The following is an 18,430-nucleotide window of genomic DNA, read 5'->3' as shown; positions in this document are numbered from 1 at the left end:
GCCTCCACACACAGACAAATACTTACTTACTTACTCATAAACCCCAAATAAGTAAGGCTACTTCAACCCCATGGATTGTGGGAAACTAGGACCATGGACATGTCCCCTACAAATCGCAGTAGAAGCTCCAGCTAAGGCAATAGAAGATACAGGGAGTTATGATAGCCCCAACCTCAGCAGCAGTTTTTACTCAAACTGATATTGTAGTTTTAAGATTACCATCTTAAAACAGGTTGCGGAGCAGTAACTGCTCTGGTCCTCACCCTGGCCTTTAAACCCCAGAGATTCTCATAGGTGCATAAGCATTTGACAGAGAGAACTACCTGATCATAAAGCATTGTTTGCTACATGCCATTGTTTTCTTTTTTTTAATTTAAAATTTTATTTTCCCCCAATTACATGTAAAAGCAATTTTTAACATTTGTTTTTAAAAAATTTTTGAGTTCCAAATTCTCTTCCTCCCCTCCCCCTGCCTCCATTGAGAAGGCAAGCAATTTGATATAGGTTATACACCTGCAGTCATGCAAAACATATTCCCATGTTGGTCATGTTGTGAAAGAAAACATAGACAAAAAACTCAATAAAAATAAACTGAAGAAAAAGTTTGTTTCAATCTGCATTCAGACTCTATCAGTTCCTTTCTCTGGAGATGGATAGCATTTTTCATCTGAAGTCCTTAGAATCATCTTGGATCATTTCATTGCTGAGAAGTGCTAAGTCATCACAGATGATCATCATACAATATTGTTGTTACTATATACAATATTGTCCTGGTTCTGCTCATTTGACTTTGCATCAGTTCATGTAAATATTTCCAGATTTTTCTGAGAGCATCCTGCTCCTCATTTCTTATAGCATGATAGTATCAAATTGGTGATGGAATTCAATCTCATAGGACATGTTTTCCCTGATGCTTTTCTTCTTCAGTCCCCCATCACAACATATTTTATCTTCCTTGCCATCATGGCATTAATATTTAATTTTTCTCTTAACAGCCAATAGAAGTTTCAGTGCTGTGACTAAATGTTAAATTGAGATAAAATTTACAAATGACTGAATTATTTCAGCCCCTTCAGAGAATATACCTGATTTAGAGTTAAAGGACCTGGGTTCAAATCTCACCTTTGCAACTTTCTAGCTATGTGACTTTGGGCAAATAGCTTAAGCTCTCTGGGCCTCAGTTTTCTCAACTATAAAATGAGAGGACTGGACTACATGTAGATAAAAAGAAAGAAAATACACAAATTGCTTTGACAATTTTAAAGTGCTAAATATAATTTAACTATGATGATCCCATGATAACAGTGGTCTAAAGAAGAAGTGCGGGGCAGCTAGAGGGAGCAGGGGATAGAGCACCAGCCCTGCAGTCAGGAGGACCTGAATCCAAATCCAGCCTCAGACACATAACACTCACTAACTGTGTGACCCTGGGCAAGTCACTTAACCCCATTGCCTAGCAAATAAATAAATAAATAAATAAATGAAAGAAGAAGAAGTGCCCTGGCCTCCCACGCCCACTTCCCCTCACAAGTAACTGGGCTCTGAGGGTGAATCTCCTTAGGGGAGCAGTGAAGATGGAGGGTTCCTTGGAACAGGGGCACTGGGCTTGGCTGGTTTGGCTGGTATTTTGTATGCCTTGTGGGGCTACAGACAGTGGCAGATGTTTCCTCCTACTCAGCGATCTGTGGTTGAGATGTAGAAAGGAAAGCAAGAATAAGGAAAAGAAATGTAGGGTTGAATATCTCTGAGATGTAAACTTGCTATTATGACTTTTATCCTATTTTTATTTCTATCATACTGAACACAGTCCATTTTCTACCCCTTAACAACTTTGAACTTTTGAGTTTCCTCCATGATTACAAAATGAGCATCCCATTTCCATGAGCACCTGTATCCTGGTACCACACAGAGTAACTGAGGAAAGAGATCATGGGATCATAGGTTTAGAGCTGGAAGAGAACTTAACAATTAGATAGTCCAACTACCTGAGGTTCAATGACTTACCCAACATCATACAGGTAGTAAATAACCAAGACAAGACTTGACCACAAGCCCTCTGGCTCCAGTGCTTTTTAAAAGCAAATTTGTGGTAGATGGTGAGGAGGGATTATGAATGGGTGAGTGTAGTGTGCTCTGACATATTATAGTATATAATAATTTGTTGTTGTTCAGTTGTTTTTCAGTCATGTCTGACTCTTTGTGACCCCTTTTGTGGTTTCTTGGCAACAATATTGCTGTGGTTTGCCTTTTCCTTCTCCAGCTTGTTTTGCAGATGAAAGTGAGGCAAACAGGGTCAAGTGGCTTGTCCAGGGTCATGTAGCTAGTAAGTATCTGAGGCCAGATTTGAACTCACAATGATGAGTCTTCCTGATTCTAAGCCCAATGTTCTATCCACTACACCAATTGGCTGCCCTATGTAATAGTATGTGATGATGATGATGATGATGATGATGATGATGATGATGTGATGATGATGATGATAACTTGTTCTAATCTGCACAGATGTTGAAAACCAGGTTTGGTCAAGATAATTGTGTAATGGAAAGACTTAGAATCATAGGATTTGAATTGGAATCTTAGCTCTGCTATTTAGTACTTGTATGGCCTTGGGCAAGTTACTTTACCTCTCTGGGCCTCAATTTCCTCATCTGTAAAAGGAGAGGATTGGGCTTGATGGGGTCTGAAGGCCTTTGAACTCTAAATCTTACACTTCCTATCCCTGTCAATGGTGCCATCATCTTAAGTGCCTAGTCACTGAGACTAATAACTTCACAGACATTGTTTACTCCTCTTTCTCCTGCCTTTCACATCTAATAACTTGTCAAGTTCCTTCAATTCTATCTCCTTGATGATGCACACGGGGTCTGATTTGTATCTCTCTTAGTACACAGCAGAGTGTCTCACAGATAGTAGATACTTAATAAGTTTTGTGAAAAGTGGAAATGGGTGGTTGGAAATAGAAATGAATCAAACTACTTAGATTTGGGCATGTAAATTTAGGGTTCTCTTTATAGGAATTTTGAAAAGGAGTAAGTAAGATGTTTCCCCAAACCCTCCTTTTCCATCTCTCTTCATCATCACCCCCACTCTATGATTTGTGAGCATAAAGGGAACTGCCATACCAGAAGATTTCTAAAATACATGTTTTTTGCAAGAGTGGCAAAACAGAAACAAGTTCAAAAGGACAGAAGAAAGACACTCCAAATCTTTGGCAAGCAGGATTTTGCTGAAATTTATAGGATTCCTCCACTATGCCTTTGATCCATGCACTGATTTCCCAACACTTTAACAGAGACTATATCATCTGGTGCTAAAAATGAAAATGCCATTGCCCTGACATGCAAAAACCATGTCTTCTGCCTTCAAGGAAAAAAAGAACAAGAGTTGTGGCCCAAGGTTGTTTTCTTAAAGTGCTTCTTTCCTCCTCTATGCCTTCTCCCACCCCCATTTATATGTGCAAAAGACATTTACTTTATTTTTCTCCCTCTTCAGGAGCAAATGAAAAACACACAGAGTGACTTAAGCCAAAAGAAGTTAATGGTATATCTATAAAGAGAGGAAGCCTCGCAATTGATACTTACTGTGCTCATCTTTTACTGTAGGAGTCTTGGGCTCAGAGCCAGGTTAGCTGATTATGGCAAAGGAATAAAACTTCTGTGGTTAAGAAAAGCAATGCCCTCTCCCCTCCTCCACCTGAAGTCTATGGACTAACTCAAAGCATGTTTTCCAGTGTCTTGAAACAGAAATCATTTTCTAGTGTTCCTCCACTCTATACTCACTAAATAAAATTCAAAAGACTAAAATTATAGCTATCTGATATAAAATCCTATAAAATTTTCCTTATTTAATCTATTCAAGTGGATTGGAGAGGCCAGTGAACTCTAGTCCTAAATGATTGCCCAACTGCCATTCTGTGACACTTTTATGAGATATTCTTCCTCTTTGTCGGTGCCCTGATTCTCCTTTCTATCAATGGGACTAGGGACACTGACTCCTAAATTGAAAGAAACTTACAGAAATAGCTGGGATGTTGATGATAATGACAAAGTGGTGAAGTAAGTTCAGGTGGGTATTTGCTATATTCTGTTCTTTACCATACTCTGTTCTTGTCTTTGATTTTCTCATGCCTCAGTTTATCTATCTGTATCATAGCTGTGGGGAAGGTAGGTGGTGCAGTGGATAGAACAGTGGGCCTAGAGTCAGGAAGTTGTTGTTCAGTCATTTTTCTTTTTTTCCCCTTAATCAGTCATTTATTTATTTTTATGAGGATTTTAAAAATTTAAATAGTATTTTATTTTTCCCCAAAGCATTCATTTTACAAGATTTTGAGTTCCAAATTTTTCTCCCTCCCCCCTTCTGAAAATGTTAGGCATTTTGATATAGTTTATGTATGTGCTATCATGTAAAACATATTTCCGTATTTGTCATAGTTGTGGAAGAAGAAACAGAGCAAAAGGAAATAAAACCATGAGAAAGGATATGGATATAGCATTTTCCTTTGTGAGTCCTTTGTACTTGTCTTGGATTATTGTACCGCTGAAAAGAGTTAAGTCATTCATAGCTCTAAATCCCTACTGACTAGAGAAATGCAAATCAAAACAACTCTGAGGTACCACATCACGCCTATCAGATTGGCCAACATGACAAAACAGGAAAATGATGAATGTTGGAGAAGATGTGAAAAAATTGGAACACTAATGCATTGTTGGTGGAGTTGTGAAATGATCCAAACATTTTGGAGAGCAATTTGGAACTATGTCCAAAATGTGCATACCCTTTGACCCAGCAATAGCACTTCTAGGGCTGTATCCCAAAGAGATCATACAAATGGGAAAAGGACCCACATGTACAAAAATATTTGTAGCAGCTCTTTTTGTAGTGGCAAAGAATTGGAAATTGAGAGGATGCCCATCAGTTGGGGAATGGCTGAACACGTTGTGGTATATGAATGTAATGTAATGTAAGACTTCAGAAAAACCTGGAAAGACTTGTATGGTCAGATGCAGAGTAAAGTGAGCAGAACCAGGAGAACATTGTACACAGTAACAGCCACGTTGTGCAATGACCAATGTTAATAGACTTAACCCTTCTCAGCAATGCAAGGATCTAAGATATCTCCAAAGGTCTCATGATGGAAAATGCTATCCATATCCAAAGAAAGAACTATGGAATTTGAATGCAGATTGAAGCATTGCTATTTTTTTCTTCTGTTGTGTTTTGTTTCCTCTTTCTGGTGGTTCCTCCTATTGGCTCTAATTCTTACTCACAACATCACTAATGTGAAAATATGTTTAATAGGAATGTATACGTATAGCCTGTATCAGATTGCATGCCGTCTTGGGGAGGGAGGTGGGGAGGGAGGGGGAGAAAAATTTAAAACTCAAAAGATTATGGAAGTGATTGTTAATAAATCAAAATAAATTAATAAAATTTTTAAAAATGAAGACATTGTATTCTGTGATTTTTAATATGCCTTCTAGTTCTTAAATTCTATTGTTCTTTTCTGGTTAGACCATTCTTTTGCCTCTCTGCAGTTGTCTCACCTTAGCTCCATTTTTTGGTTCCTACTCTATTTACTTGCATGGGGAGGTTTTTACATACTCTTGCCTACACACCGAAGTTGCCTTGAAGTTGTTTGTGCTAATAAATAATAAAAATAAAATCCTTAATAAAGGATTTGTACTATAAAACTTGGACTCAGTCAAAAGGCTATCCCCAAGGACTTAGAAGGCACGTATAGCCTCGAGGCTGCAGGTTACCTCTATCTGGCCTAAAGTATAGTCAAGGGGAACAAGGCTCAGACTAATTCTGCTTGGTTCCAGAGTCCAGAACCAGGAGCGCTGGGTAGAAGAGGAGCAGATTAATGCTTGAATGAAGTGGGAAAAATTCCCAGCAATTAGAATTATCCCAAAATGCAATTGGCTGCCTGGTGTGTGTTCCTCATCATTAGAAGCCTTTAAACAAAGGCTGGATGCCTGCCTGTTTGGTTATATTATGAAGTCAATTTTTGTCCTTGTGTGTGGGATGATTTGCGCTCTGTGGTCCTTTTCGACTCTGATATTCTGGATTCAAATAAAAAAATTAGGTTTTTTGTTTTGTTTTTGGTAAAAAAAAAATTATAAAAGTAGAGTTACTAAGATACTTTCTTCCACAGGGGCTGATATTCAGAGTGAATATGTGAGTTTATAAAATAAGACTCAAGGATTAGGGTTTACAGCTAGGTCCTAATAAGTGTGAATAATGAATCTTATGAAGTAACTGAATTATTTGAATTTGCACTGCATATTTCTACTAGGCTAGAACCAATGACCTTATTTTACATATAGCTATAACTTCCAATAATCCCTGAAACTCGAAGGAAATCAATCTGTAAGATTGGAGTTCAAATGAATGCTTTTCCCCCCTTTTCAATTATTCAATCATTTATTTATTCAATAAATATATCCCATTAATGTTTCCTCCCTACTTAATCTTGAATGTGCAGAAAACAGTTACACTCAAACTTTGGTTCTATCCAGGCATTTAATTCTTTTTGTTTGTTTCTTTGTCTAAAATGTTAACAAGTTTCCTATTTCCCTTATCAATTGTGAATGTATTCTGTTCTCTTCCTTCCAGTAGGGCAAAGAATTTGTATGATTTTCCCCTTCCCACAAAAAAACTCAACCAATTCTATCCTCATTTAAACCCATTTTAAAACAAGACATTTCTAATCTTGATAAAGAGATTTAAGCTCTTAGTTTCAAAATGTGTATATATATATATATATGTATATGTATACATATATGTTCATCAAACACTAGGTTATTATGGTCATTGACTACTGCATTTTGTGTACCTAATCCATTCCACTGATCCACCACTCTGTTTCTTAGTCAGTACCAGATAGTTTAGATGATTACCACCTTATAATATAGTTTGAGATCTGGTATTGCTAGGTCATCTTCTTTGTATTTTTTTTTACATTAATTTGATATTATTGACCTTTTGTCCTTCCAAATGGATTTTGTTGTTATTTTTTCTGGCTCTATCAAATAATTTTTTTGGTAGTTTGATTGGTATGGCACCGAACAAGTAAATTAGTTTAGGGAGAATTGTAATTTTTATTATATTGACTCAGCCGACCCATGAGCAATTGATATTTTCCCAGTTGTTTACATCTGACTTTATTTGTTTGAAAAGTGTTTTGTAATTGGGTTCATATAGTTCCTGGGTTTGTCGTGGCAGGCAGACTCCCAAGTATTTTATATTGTTTATAGTTATTTTAAATGAAATTTTGTCTATCTCTTGCTGCTGGGTTTTGTGAGAAATGCTGATGATTTATGTGGGTTTATCTTACATCCTGCAACATTGCTGAAGTTGTTGATTATTTCAGGTAGTTTTTTAGTTGATTCTCTAGGGTTCTCTAAGTATACCATCATATCATCTGCAAAGAGTGATAGTTTTGTTTTCAAGTTGCCTATTCTAATTTCTTTTTCTTCTTTTGTTGTTATAGCTAACATTTCTAGTAGAATTGTAGGCTCATGTCATCACTAAATTGTAAGCTCCTTGAGGGCAGGGAGTGTCTTTTGTTTCTTTTTGTATCCCCAGTACTTAGCCTGGCATGTGATAGGTGCTTAATAAATGCTTATTAATTGAATGAATGCTCATCAGAATGTGGCATCAAAGCACAATAAGGATACTTTTGCCCACATTTGGCTCATTGCTACCTTTTCTCAGCTACTTGTTCCTCTAATGTTTATGGAAGATGGACAGTGCATTTGTCCAGGATGGGTTCCAACATGTCCTGTAGACATTGGAGGAGGAATAATTTCAGTTCTGGGCATTATTCCTTGACTTTTCACACTACATTCTTCTAGCTTGATTCACACTTGACAGTTAGGACACTCAGAACAAGAAGACAGCTGCTTTCCAGTCCTTGTTTGAGCAAGAGGGGGGGAATTAGAGGAAGGAGTCTTGGGGGTGGTCTTTTTGTTTGTTTGTTTTTATAGACTTCCTTTGGCCTCACTAGACTTTATTTCCTTCCCTCGTTCCCAGGGCAATTCTGTTTCAGTTTCGGCAGCTACTTGGCAGGAGGCTGATACCTTGACGTTATCTTTGGTCAAGACTTGGGAAAACTGGGGGATGGGAGGAGGGATGTGGAAAAAAAATGGAGGGGTGGGGGTGGAAAGGCTTTTGGTCATCACCAAAGACAGCCTGGGAATCAATTGAGTTAAACATTGTTCTTTTGTTCCTGACCTCCCCCTCTTCTCCTTCCCTCTGAATATATCTGGAAAGAATGAGCTTGAAGTCTGTCTTGAACCAACTATAAACCTTTATTGTATGTGGGCTGCTTCTCAAAGAGCAGGGCATAGGTCTGCCAGTTGCTGGAGTAAACAGAATCCATCAGCTTCCTCGCTGAATGCCAGGGTCAATGTCTGATGGGAGTTGAATTCTCCGTGCCTGGCACCTGCTGGCATAGGGAGGTGGACAGGTAACAATAAACCCACAATCAACTTTGATGACTGTTTTAAGTACAAACTGTAAATAGTAAAGTCATTTATTTAATATTTCCCCCTCTTTTATTACCCTCACACACCCTACCCCCACCTTACCTGGGGTAAGTGTCTCCTCTTCAATCTAATAGAGAAAAGCAAAGCAGGCCTTAGGTAGTGACACTCCTCCTTGGCAACCAGATGCCACATTGCTTTTGCTGCATCTTTACTCGTCTCTGTCCATGTTGGGGCTCCTGCTCTTTGCTGCACAGCTTTGGGTGTCTAGATCAAAAAGAAATATCTGGAAAGAGAGATGGTCAGGGAAACAAACTAAGGTCTTTGTGCCTTTAAGTTTAAAGGTCAACTCAGTCTATAATGAAGCTGACCCTTGTGGATGAAGTTGTGACCCACAGAGGCCCTGAAGCAGGCATCCATGTATCTGGGCTACCTACAGGCAGTGACCTATTAAGTGGTATTGTGAAATGAGACTTCTAAATCAATGTAGTTTATCATACATTTATTAAACACAAACTACAGTCAAGACTTTGATCCATACCAGCTGGGATCATAGATTTAGAGCTGGAAGGTACCTTATTAGCTATTTAACCCAACTTCCACATTTTACAGATGAGAAAATGGAGGTGGAAAGAAGTTAAGTGATTTGTCCAAGGTCACACATGCAGTGGAACGCTTAGAGCTTGGTCAGACATCGAAGATGCCAAGGTCATCCACTGCATCCAGGCCATTGCCAATCATCTTGACTTTTGTCTTGCCACTAGATTTTAATGACTCTGGAAGAAAGAGTGAGGCCAACCACTTGCTGTAGCTCTGCCTCACTTAAATCCAATTCATTTGCAAGTCAAGACATCACCCCTTGATGTCACTGATCCTCTTCAAAAACTAAGGATGAACAATAACCTTTGAACCCAGGTCTTCTGACTCCAGCAAGGTAATTTTCTCACTTGTATTATCACAAAAATCCATGTAGGTAATATATATACACCTATACATATATACATGTATATATGTATAGGTGTGTATATATACACATATATATAAGATATAGAGAGAGCAAGATATGTATATATGTATACATATAAGGTACATATATATTAAGATATATATTGAGCAAGACATGTGTGTATATATATCTCAAATATATGTATTTATGTATGTATTATGTATGTGTATTACGTATTAATATACATATATTTGAGTTACATATATATGTGTATGTATATATGTATCTTAAAGAGTCATTCTGGCTAGAAAATAAAAGGAAACATAGAAATAAAACAATCATAATTAATCTGGCAGGTGTCATGGATGTAAATTTCAGTTAGATGTGAATCCTTTTGTCATCGGTTCAGAAGTTAAGGCTTCTCCATACTTGTCCTATTAACCACAGACTTATCCCTACAATTTTTTTATTGTCATATCACTGTCAGACTATTGTCATATCTATACTGGGCCCTTGGGTCTATATTGTTAGAATCAATCAACTAAGTTAGAATAACATAGATATTTTAATAAAGACATACAGATAAGGATAAGGATAAAGGTAGGGATAAGGATAAAGATAAGGATAAGTTGGAGGAGGAGAAGAATGAAGATAAGGACAGTCCTACTAATGCACACTAGGATTTGTAAACAATATTGTCAAAGCTCAAGAGGTTTCAGAACACCACAATTTCAGACCTATCAGAACCAATAAGTCTCACTGATGAAGCAATTCAATTTGCTGACCTTCTACCCTTAGCAGTACAGATAGTATTTCCAGATAAATCCCTTCTCTGAGTACACAAATGAGACAACCCTATCCTTAGCTAAAGCCCAAAGACCCCAGCCCTAGAGGAAGGGTCACAATCTCAGCTCACAATCTTATACCCATCTAAAAGATTTAGGAAGAAGAGGTAGCTGCCCATTGGAAGTCAACGAAGGATAGCTAAGGTGGCCCATGCCCCAGGGCACCAAAATGAGGTGATACCAAAGGTTTCACCAGCAGGAACAACAGAATTTAGCACGTATTTCACAAAAAGAATTAATTTAAAAAAGATTCTCCTTCCCAACCTGCCCCTTTGCACTCTAGGCAAGGTCCTTTGTAGCACAGTCCCCTTCTTCTCTACTCCTTTCCCAGCTATGATTTCCCCAGAAATAGGCTTATAGTATGTCAGGGTCTCTATTCTCTGACACCTTCCCCTACCTACCGCCACCCTCATCTGCCCACTACATGACAGGATCTTTTTCTAGACCAACTACATTAATCTTTAAAACTTGATTTGAGGGTAATTTTATGTTGGTTGCCAGGTATATTTTTGTGAAGCTTGCCTGAGACACCAAAATTGTTTCTTAAGGCTTTGAGGATCATCCTGATAGGGAAATATTGTGAGACAGCTACTCTGCCCGATAGAAGCTCAGTGCTTTTGATCTGGAGAAGTTAGCTATCACCCAAATAAGAACCAGTGGCAGAGACAGTTCTCTGCAAGGAAGGAAGGAAGGAAGAAGAAAGGAAGGAGGAGAGAGAGGGAGGAAGAAAGGAAGAGAGGAGGGAAGGAGAAAGAAAGAAAGAAGGAAAGAAGGAAGAGAGGAAGGAATCAATAATTTATTAAATACCAATTATGTGGCAGATACTATGCTAAGTACTTCACAAATATCTCATTTTATCCTCACAACAACCTTGGGAAGTGGGTGCTATTATTATCCCCATTTTACAGTTGAGGAAACTAAGGCAGACGGAAGTTAAGTGACTTGCCAGATAGATTTTTAAATTTAGGGCTTCCTGGCGTCAGGCCCAGAATTCTATCCACTGTCTGATAGTGATAATGAATAACAAATAATAACCTAGCTACCTCGAAGTTCCTAGTTCTCATAGGACTTGCTGCCTCCATCTTTGACTGACAAACGGATGACCAATGATGCTTTTTAGTTGGGTACTACCTTGTATGAACTGGTGAACACATGCCCAGAGATGCCATTTCAGAGATGTCAGTGTTACTAGCACGAATAAAAATCATGGGACAATTGCTTAGGAGTGGTGCATTTGAAAATTTGGTGACCCCCTTCAGCTTCTCAAAGGTACTCCTTTGCCCTTTCCTAATTGAAAAACACCAACCATGTAAAGACTTCCCCCAGTGGAACGGGTGGATGAGAGCAATTTGTTTCAAAGGCCACGAAGGCGGCAGAAGCAGGTGCTATAAAACACTTACAACTTGGTTAGCTATCAAAGACACCGAGGTCATCTACCAAGGTCATCCAGGGCCATTGCCAGTTGTCCTGACTTTTGCCTTGCTGCTGGACTTCGATGACTTTGGAAGAGAGAGTGAAGCTGACAACTTTGTACAACTCTGCCTCATTTAAATCCAATTCACATGTAAGTCACACGCCATGACATCACCCCGTGACTATGGGGTGATGTCATTGGTCCTCTTCTAAAACAAAAGACAAATAACAAAATTGAAAAACAAAGTGATCTTCAGACCTGCTATACTACATGGAGCTTTTTGGTCAGTATCATTGGCTTTAGAAATGAACAAAGGAGGGGCAGCTAGGTGGCGTAGTGGATAGAGCACCGGCCCTGGATTCAGGAGGACCTGAGTTTAAATCTGGCCTCAGACACATAACACTTACTAGCTGTGTGACCCTGGGCAAGTCACTTAACCCCATTGCCTAACAAAAATAAAATAAATAAATAAAAATAAATAAATAAAAATGAATGTTAAAAATTGGAAAAAAAAAAAAGAAATGAACAAAGGAGACAGATGGCAGAGACTGTTCCCCTGACTCTGACTCTAGCTTTCTCTGCTGCCTTTCCAATTTGCCCCATGCAGACCAGGGCTACTTGAGTGAGTACAGGACTTTAGCCTCCATCATTCTCAATGGAAACTGGCTGACAATGGAAAGGCACACAAGGGGTTCCCACAAAGATCCAATCCAGTGGTCTTGGTTCTCAGATTTTCTAGGGGCTCATCTTTCTAAATCTGTTAAGCCCCAGGTTCTTTGCTTTTTCCTTGGAGGATCCTAATCTCCCTAACCACTCCTAAACCTGAGCTACAAATTTCTTTTGATTTTCTCTTGCCAGAGATAATTAACATTAAGGGGAAAAGGAATAACAACACATATCTTCATTAATATGTATCTTGCTTAGAACCCTTTGAAGTTCTGGAAATAGATAATACAAACATGTTTCCAATGTGGAAAAAAAATGTATGCATGGATATCTATTACTTTGGATGGGAAAACTGGTTTTTCTACCTTCCTGATCTTAATTGACATGCAGATGTTTTATCTGGTTCCATTATTTTCATATTGAATTAACCCACAGAAATATCCCACCTATCAGACGAGAGATCAAATCATTTCAACAAGCAATTATTAAATAGATACTAGTTAGAGCTAGAAATTCTAGGTTTGATTTCCAACTTTGCCCCTTATTACCTGTATGACCTTGGGCATCTCTGTGACCATTCAGCATCTCTGACCTCAGGTTACTTATCTGTAAAATGGAGGAGATCACACTAGATGGTCACCAAAAGGCCTTCCATCTTGAAATCTATGATTTCAGGAACATAACAGTTTGTATTTTACAGATACAGACTTCAGGAATACACAGTCACCTCCACAAAGTGATGAATCATTGAACTCCTCAGTATTTGTAGGGGAAAATGTCACTGGAGTAGAATTTTTGAATCAGTGTTCAATAAATGTTTATTGAATGAATAGATAAATGAATGAATGAATAGAATAAGGAGGAAAAGGGGGAAAAGGAGAATGAATGGTAAAGATCATAGCATTGTTCTGTGCTCTAGCTCATTGCTTACCCCTGTGGCCGCCTCATCTCACCTCTACATTTCATCGTCATTTGTTGGGAGAAGGTAACCATAATGTTTCCAAGCTGAGGTGTTCAAATGGATCCCTAAGAGGCTAACAATCCAGGGCAGCCTCCTCAGTGAGGCAGAGAGAAGCAGCCTATGTGCCACCCACCTTGGGCACCTTCCTGTAAGATTGTCCTGAGAGATTTGGAAAATTTAGACAGGATTGACCCAGCATAATTGATAGTTTATGGTGAGCCCTGGGGGAAGCAGATAAAAGAGTGGGAAAGGGGGAATGGGAGAGCAGGGGAGGGAAGGCTCCTCTTCCCATCATGAATGTTTCTGGATAGAAGAACTTTTGCACCAAGACCTATTTTTAACAGTATTCACTATTTCTGCTGCTATTTTTAGTCCTATGGCCTTTCTGAATAAGACAAAGTCCAGATGCCAAGCCCTGTCTTTGCCCCCAGAAAGTCTATGTCAGCATCACCACGCAGGCTATTGTCAGAACAGTGCAGAAAGGCAATCTCAATAGGTAGCCAACATTACCTGGGAGGAAAAAAAAAACACCAAAAGCAAAAAATTTCAGAGATTCAGCTTCAGTTCCTGCTTCTAATTTGACTAATGATTATAGGCCAGTTCCCTTGTCCCCTCTGAACCCTCTTGGATAAAATAGGAATAGCAACAATGACCCAATCCATGCAGATTATATGAGTTGTAGGTGATAACAGAAACAAATAGCTCCATCAGGGTGCTGGAGAATAAAGGGGAAAAAAGAAAAGGACATCCTTTGAAATACATTTCAGGCCCCTAGATCCCCCTTCCCTCGGGCCTCCAAATCTATCCTTAAAATTGAAGAGGGGAAACAGATTGGAACAGCAAAAATCCCAGCCTCTATTTCTGGAGCCAAAGATGGTTGATTGTTCTAGGGTCTGTTTAGTATCATGGCAAAGCACCCAATGACTCAAGAGATGATCCAAGAAGCCATCCCCTGTTAGGGAGTGATGAAGTACATTTTTGCGTGCTGAGGCACTTGGGTGATTCGGCCTGCATTGCAGAGTAAGCCTTGGTTAGTCAGGTACAGAAGAGCAACAGCTCCGGGAGGTGCCAAATTTAGGTTATCAGTGAAACAAAGCTTTATCTGGCTGGGTATCTCTGGCAGAAGCTCCGACAGGGAAATCTCACCAGGAGAGAAAGTTGTTCCAGTCAATACACCAGAACTGTAGGTGAGCTCTAAATACATCTCTTTGTTCTGAGTTTTTTTTTTTAAACTAATCAGTTTGGTGTGATTAAACTCAAAAAAATTTTAGGGGGAGGGGCATCTGTCATGTTCTTGAGCTCTTACTGATAAGGAATGTTAACTTGTTGGTGGATCTGAGTGTGAAATGTATGTGTGTGGGAGGAGGTGGGGGTTATCCCTGGCCGGAGATGACACCACATTCTCTTTGGGACTACTTCCCCCACAGCCATGTAGGAGAGAGTTCAGCAGGTGATAGCATTAGAAGTTCCTGGTGATGCTAGCTGATGAGATTTCAAAGGAGAAGGGGAGAGGGGAGTAGGGTCTGGGACTTTCCTTTCACTGCATCTCCTCCTACTGGGGTTAGCAGACATTAAGGTGTCTGTCTACATCTGCTGATGTTAGACTGTTGGGCATTGATGCACCGGTGCATTGGCAGCCCAGTGTGAGTGTTCTCCTTCTCACCCTTACTTATGTCAGTCGTAGATTTCCAGACTTATCTGTGGCATCCTTTAGAGGTTTCCACCCTTCTGTGGGTCACTTAGTTAATAAACATTTATTAAGAGCCTACTATGGGCCAAACACTGTAATAAGTGCTGAGGGTGCAAAGAAAGGCTGAAGATAGTTCCTGCCCTTAAGGAGTTTGTAATCAAATGGGAGAAGGCAAAGCACAGAATGAAGCTGAAAATGATTGTGGGAACTCCAAGTGGGGCAAAATGGATAGTGGGAAATCAGATGGCTGGCCTGGGTGCTCTCCTTAAATGTAGGTTCTGAAAAGAACCCTCTGTTCTCCCCATTTTAATCAGAGAGAGGAAGGGGTACCAGGGGCAGAGGCTATGGACAAGGTGTGAGCTTCAGGGGTAAAATGATCTTGCAGGGTGAGGAGGTTCCATGATGGAGAAGTCCAGAGGAATATATCCAGCTACAGAATTTTGGGGATTGAAAACCCCAAACAAAACAACTCATATTTCTATAGTGCCTTACAGCTTCCCAAGCACTTTCCTCACTATAGCCCTGTGAGATAGATCATGCAAGAATAATCACTCTCATTTGATAGGTGAGGAAATTTAGGTTCAGAGATCATAAATAACTAGCCTGTAGTCTCTACCCTAGGGCAGCTAGGTTGCACAGTGGATAGAGCTCTGGGCCTGGAGTCAGAAACACTGAGTTCAAATCCAGCCTCAGACATTTACTAGTTGTGTGATCCTGGGCATGTCGCTTAACCCTGTTTACCTCAGTTTCCTCATCTGTAAAATGAGCTGGAGAAGGAAATGGCGAATTACTACAGTATCTTTGCCGAGAAAACCCCAAATCGGGTTATGGAGAATTGGACAGGACTGTTAACCGCTGAACAACAACAACCATTCTCATGGCAGCCCACGATGTATTCTAGGATACACTAACAGACTTTCAGGCTTGCAATAGAATTCAGTTCTAAATTTAGCTTTAATTCTGAAGTTCACAAGTGTCAGGATTAAAACTCAGTTCTACTGATTTCGGGTCCAGCTCATTTTTTTCGTAATAGAAATGTGCCTACTTTTGAGAAATGAGACAGACAAGAACCTTCTGAACTTTTGAAAGGAAAAAAAGAATGACTAGCAGAGTTTTTGTCTCACCCACTATGGAATTAATGTAATTACTCCAATTGCTTATCTTTCTTGAACAAAGGGAAATACACTGTTATTCTAGGCAATGGAAAGAATGATAGTTTTAATTACCCCCCTCCCTCTTTGCGTCATTTGCAAATTTGACAAGGATAGCATGCATGGTTTCATTTGAGTCTATGATGAAATGTTTTAAATGTGTGTTGTTTATGTGTGTGTTGTTATCAGTATTAATAGCACAGGGTTAAGGATGTGTGTCTGGGACTCTTTACTACTTACTTTCTCCATGTTACTAATGATGACTCTTTGGGTCTAGCTGTGCAATCAGTTCAAAATTCACCTCGCTGTACCACTCTCTAGCCCGGAGTCTTCTACCTTGTCTCCCAGTGTAGCAAGAAATTTTTTTTCTAATGCATTGTTGAAATCATTCACGAACATTCTGCTGTAGTTCCATGCTGTCTTGGGAATCCTCAGGGTTCTCAGCCTCATCAGGTATTGATTTATTTTCCTTTGTCTTGCAGTATTTATTCATAGATGTTTGCCTGGTCTTTTTCAGTTGATCTGGAAGCCACATTCCTTTATGTTATTAATATGTTCCCTATTAGTTTATCTGTTTAGATCTTTAATTGAATTTTTTTCCTCCTGAGATCTTTGGTCATTTCAGTCTTTTCCCCCTTATATTCCTCTATCACTCTCTTTCTAACTCCTTCCTTTTTGATTTGTGTTTCTGCTAGGGGCTGGATCTCAAAGCCATTTCAATCTCTTCTTGTGCTGCACGATTAATGTTTTATGAGCCTTAGTCTCCGCCCCAAGTGACTTTTCAGGGTGGGGCAAGGAAGGAAGGTTGCAGTGGAAAGGACTGTCCCCAAATGGATGCTGGCATCTTTTCCCTAGGCTTAGTGGAATGTCACATAGCCCCACACATGTCTTGTCCTAGTTCCCTATATTGTATCACAGAGTACAGCCATGTCACTATCTCAGCCAGAGAAAGCTTCTGCTTTTTGATTTTCCTTGTGGGGGAAAGGGTGGATGGCAGTAGAATTGTATTCTATTGCAAGCATGGGGTCTCTTAGGGTAGCCTAGCCCATGTTGTGGGCTGCGGCTGAATGGGTGCTGAGTTGGATAGAGGTTAATAGCAAAGAAGACTTCTTTCACATGCCCCTTATCCCCCACTCTGATTTTGGAAGAAAGTGAGACTCCAGTCAATATCAGAAGAATTAAAGTCCTCTACAATCACATACTTTGCTTCCATGTCAATACTTTTGACCTCTTTTCCAAACTCTTCATCTAATTACTTCTTCTGCCCAAGTGGTAAGCAGTATACTCCTACAATATCATCCTTGTTTCTCTTTGTCGATCCTCACCCAAAAGTTCTCTACCATACTCCTCTTTGGTTCCTGAATTTTTTTCATGAGTTTATCTTCTTTACAGCATGATATAGTACAGAGATGACTACATGTGGAATCATGAGATCCGAGTTCAAATCCTGATCCCAATACTTACTAGCTCATTGGCCATGATTTGGAAAGCCACTTAGCCTCTCTGTTCTTCAGTTTCCTCTTTTGTAAAACAGAATAATAGTATTTATAAAGCCTAATTCATATGCTTGTGATGAGGACAGTGCTTTGACATGTCAAATCACTACTTTAATGTGAGTTATCACTGCTCATGTTATTGTTTAATGCTATTCCACTTTTATCTACTCCTTTCCTTTTGAATTAGGTAGCCTTTTTTGAGTCATATTTCAGTCATGAGTTACACTCACCAAGTCTCAATAATACTGCACCTACAAGATCAAATTTGATACTTGTATTAAGAGCTCTCATTCACTTTGTTTATCATGAACACTTTATGCATTTCCATGTTACATGAGGACATGAGTTTTCATTTTTGACTCCCTTCTTAGATATTATCTTCTATGAATTATTGATCCTCTTTTTTGCTATTCCTTCATATTATACATGCTATTCTTTGTAGTACCAAGATCAACAGATCTCTGTGATCAATTTTTTTCTCGTACTTTTCCCCTTCTTTTTTCAGTTTAAGACCCTTTTGATTAAATTTCTGAGACTCCAGGCAAATATGTTTTTTATAAGTCCTTGTTTCATGTACTCCATCCCTGGCTAATACCTCATTACTCATATATTTTAAGCTGTGCTCTAGAAATTCAAATTCTGGTCTTGATCATAAGGGAGAACCATTGCAGATTTTTTTTTACTAGGAGAAAGACATTATAAAAATATTGCATTAGAAAAACTAGTGTCATAATCATTAAGTGGGAGAGAGGATGGAGCCTTGGAGTCTGATTAG

The sequence above is a fragment of the Vombatus ursinus genome, unplaced genomic scaffold (genome assembly GCF_900497805.2).
Source record: "Vombatus ursinus unplaced genomic scaffold, bare-nosed wombat genome assembly UNPS02014812.1, whole genome shotgun sequence".
NCBI classification, from domain to species: domain Eukaryota; kingdom Metazoa; phylum Chordata; class Mammalia; order Diprotodontia; family Vombatidae; genus Vombatus; species Vombatus ursinus.
The sequence above is the reverse complement of the archived record's forward strand: the minus strand, read 5'-3'. Positions refer to the sequence as shown.